This window comes from Cebus imitator, unplaced genomic scaffold (genome assembly GCF_001604975.1).
Source record: "Cebus imitator isolate Cc_AM_T3 unplaced genomic scaffold, Cebus_imitator-1.0 Scaffold36, whole genome shotgun sequence".
Classification (NCBI taxonomy): Eukaryota; Metazoa; Chordata; class Mammalia; order Primates; family Cebidae; genus Cebus; species Cebus imitator.
The window spans coordinates 1669169-1673455 of NW_016107351.1; the positions used below are offsets into that span (position 1 = coordinate 1669169).

Genomic DNA, 4287 nt, shown 5'->3' on the forward strand with positions numbered 1-4287 from the left:
AAAAAAAAAATTATTTCACAAGAATGATATTTATGAGAGTGTCCGGGCGTGGTGGCTCATGCCTATAATCCCAGCACTTTGGGAGGCCGAGGCGGGTGGATCGCCTGAGGTCAGAACTTGGAGAACAACCTTACCAATATGATGAAATCCTGTCTCTACTAAAAATACAAGAATTAGCTGGGCATGGTGGCATGTGCCTGTGATCCCAGCTCCTCAGGAGACTGAGGCATGAAACTTGCTTGAACTTGGGAGGTGGAGGCTGCAGTGAGCTGAAAACGTGCCACTGCACTCCAGTCTGGGCAACAAGAGCAAAACTCCATCTAAAAAAAATAAAAGGGAATCTTCTTTTCATGTAGTCTGATCTTTTTTTTTAACCCCTGAGTTGGAATCTTGCTCTGTTGCCCAGGCTGGAGTATGGTGGAGTGATCTTGGTTCACTAAAACCTTCGTCTCCTGGGTTTAAGTGATTCTCCCTCCTCAGCCTCCCCAGTAGCTGGGATTACAGGTGTGTACCACCACACCTGACTAATTTTTGAATTTTTCAGTATAGACTGGGTTTCACTATGTTGGCCAGGCTGTTCTTGAACTCCTGACCTCAAGCAATCTGCCCACCTTGGCCTCCCAAAATGCTGGGTTTACAGGTGTGAGCCACCGTACCTGGCCGTTCCGATCTTTTTATTTTCACAAAGAGGATTGAAGGCTGGAGGAATAGAGATTTGCCGAGGATCACACCAGGTCTGTAATATATTAGTGAAGTCACAGTGCTTATTTGGAAAATTTAGTTTCTGAAAGGTAGCTGTCATTCCAATCGCAGTACTTAAGGGACCACCTTGATAAGAATAAAAGGTAGAAGAATTAGATGCAATAGATAACAGAGAATCTCTGCAGCCCAAAGTAGAGGAGAATCTTTGAGTCTTCAAGAAATTTTTAATAGCCTGCTATTTGACATTTACTAGCAGTCAACCATATTGGTTTGCCTCTAAGGATGATACTAGGATTCAGGAAATGGCTAGACTTCTTCTGTTGTTTTTTTTTTTAAGCTAAGATCGTACCACCTCACTCTATCTTGAGCGACAGAGTGAGACTCCATCTCAAAATAATAATAATAAAAATAAAATCAGTCAGTAAAATATACGCCAGGCACGGTGGCTAATACCTGTAATCCCAGCACTTTGGGAGGCCGAGGTGGGCGGATCACAAGGTCGAGACATTGAGATCATCCTGGCCAACGTGGTGATACCCTGTCTCTGCTAAAAATACAGAAAAATTAGCTGGACGTAGTGGTACATGCCTGTTGTCCCAGCTACGTGGGAGGCTGAGGCAGCAGAATTGCTTGAACCCAGGAGGCGGAGATTGCAGTGAGCTGAGATTGCGTCACTGCACTCCAGCCTGGGTGATAGTGCGAGACTCTGTCTCAAAAAAAAAAAAAAAGACCAGGCGTGGTGGCTCATGCCTGTAATCTCAACACTTTGGGAGGCCGAGGTAGGCGGATCACCTGAGGTCAGGAGTTCAAGACTAGCCTGGCCAACATGGTGAAACCCTGCCTTTAAAAAAAAAAGGCAGATTAGTGCCCTCAAAAAAAAAAGAAAGAAAAATAAATTAAAAAACAACTCCAGGCCAGGCATTGTGGCTCATGATACTTGTTAAAACGAGACCCCATCTGTGCAAAAAACAAAAAAGTAAGAAAAAGCTGGAGGTGAGAGCACAGGCCTGTAGTCCTAGCTACTCAGGAGACCACAAGATAAAAAAACAACTCCACCCGGTTGGGTGCAGTGGCTCACGACTATAATCCCAGCACTTTGGGAGGCTGCTGTTGGTGTATTACCTGAGGTCAGAAGTTTGAGACTAGCCAGGCCAACATGGAGAAACCACGTCTCTACTAAAAAGACAAAACCCACAAAAAACAACTCCACCATTCCCCTGTAGCTCCTGGTCACCATGATTCTACCTTTTGTCTCATGAATTTGACTACTTCAGGTTCCTCATAAGTGAGAATTTTGTTTTGTTTTGTTTTTTGAGACGGAGTCTCACTCTGTCACCCAGGTTGGAGTACAGTGGTCTGATCTCAGCTCATTGTGACCTCTGCCTCAGCCTCCCGGGTAGTTGGGATTACCAGTGCCCATAACTATTGGGGGGTAATTTTTTTGTCTTTTTGGTAGAGATGCTGTTTTGCCACTTTGGCCAGGTTGGTATTGAATTCTTAACCTCAAGTGATCATCCCACCTTGACCTCCCAAAATGCTGGGATTACAGGTGTGAGCTGCCATGCCAGTCTGTCATTAAATCTTTTAATCAGTTATATTTTTTAGTAGAAAATAGGGTTAGTATATAAAAATCATTAAATTTAACTCCTTTTTCCTAATAGTACTTATTAGATCTTGCTCAGTTATTCCATATCGAAGGATAAATGCATCATCTGTATGAATTGAAGATATGACTGCAGTTGATTCAAAGAATCATCCCTGGCTCCTCGCTGGTCTCCTGACCTGCATTATGTCCAGGATGTTCATGACAGTTTTTCTTTTTTTAACCAATCACAAAGTATTTTACTTACTGTGATGGTTGCATATTATGTACTTCCTGGCCTATCTTCACAGTTTCTTCCTTGTTTACTTTTCCTGTGGAGTCCCTCAGACTGTTTCTGTCTGGTGTTATTTCTCTTCAGCCTGAAAAACATCCATCAGCCTTTGTTGTAGTATAGGCTTGTTGGTCACAGACTCTTGGGTTTTTTTGAAATGAAAATGTTTTCATTTTGCTCTTGTATTTATAGGAAGGATATTTTCATTCCATACTGATTTCTGAGCTGACATTTCTTTTTTGTTCCCCCCATGCACCGTTTTTCTTTTTTTGAGACAGAGTCTCACTCTGTTGCCAGGCTGGAGTGCAGTGGCACAATGTTGCCTCACTGCAACCTCCACCTCCCGGGTTCAAGCCATTCTCCTGCCTCAGCTTCCTGAGTAGCTGGGACCATAGGCAGGTGCCACCATACCTGGCTAATTTTTGTATTTTTAGTAGAGACGAGGTTTCACTATGTTGGCCAGGCTGGTCTTGAACTCCTGGCCTCAGGTGATCCACCCACCTCGGCCTCCCAAAGTGTTGGGATTACAGGCATGAGCCACCGTGCCCACCCCCGCCCCCTGCTTTTTTTTTTTTTTTTTTGGCCTAGGTTGGAGTGCACTGGCTCAGTCACAGCTCATTGCAGCCTTGACTTCCTGGGCCCAAGTGATGTTCCCACCTCAGCCTCCTGAGTAGCTGGGAATACAAACTCACGCCACTGCACCCAGCTAATTTCTTAATTTTTTTTGTAGAAATGGGGTTTTGCCATGTTTTCTAGGCTGGTCTTGATCTCCTCAAGCGATCCTTCCCACTTTGCCTCCCAAAGTGCTGAGATGCCAGGCGGGAGCTGTAGTGCCCAGCTATGTTTAGTGTTTGAAGCTGTCATTCCACTGTCTTTTTGTCTTCATTGATCTCTGGATTTCAGCAGTGTGACTCTGGTGTGCCTTGCAGTGGTGTTCTTTGTTTGTATCCTAACTTGAGAGAGCTTACTGAACTACCTGGATTTGTTATTTGATGTTATTTTTATCAAATTTGGGTTTTTTGGCCACTTCTTATTTATTTTTCCGTTCTGTCCTCATTCTTTGAGTCTTGCTCTGTCACCTAGGCTGGAGTGCAGTGGTGAGATCTCGGCTCACTGCAACCCTCGCCTCCTGGGTTCAAGCAGTTCTCCTGCCTCAGCCTCCTGAGTAGCTGGGATTACAGGTGTGCACCACTATGCCAGGCTAATTTTTTTTTTTTGCATTTTTAGTAGAGACAGGATTTTACCACGTTGCCCAGGCTGGTCTTGAACTCCTGACCTCAGGTGACCTGCCGAACTCAGCTTCTGAAAGCACTCGGATTATAGGTGTGAGCCACTGCACCTGATCCTTATTCTTTTCTTTTTCTTTTTTTTTTTGAGATGTGGAGTCTTGCTTTGTTGCCCAGGCTGGGGTCCAGTGGTGTGATCTTGGCTCACTGCACCTCCGCCTCCTGGGTTTAAATGATTCTTCTGTCTCAGCCTCCTGGGATTACAGCCGTGCACCACCACGCCAGGCTGTTTTGTATTTTTAGTAGAGACGGGGTTCACCATGTCCCCACCTCCTGACTTCGTGATCTGCCTGCCTTGGCCTCCCGAAGTGCTGGGATTACAGGTGTGAGCTTTCGCACCCAGCAGCCCTTATTCTTTCCTAGTGAGGATCATCTGATGCTGTCCCATGAATTCCTAAAGCTCTGTTCTTTTTTTTTTTTTTTTT

The 4287-nt window shown here is 44.8% G+C and overlaps 1 protein-coding gene across 2 annotated transcripts in view; it reads left to right on the forward strand.

Moving 5' to 3' along the window:
• Positions 1-4287, forward strand: part of NPLOC4 (NPL4 homolog, ubiquitin recognition factor) — a 76636-nt gene that overhangs the window by 4457 nt on the left and 67892 nt on the right. The window lies entirely within an intron of this gene.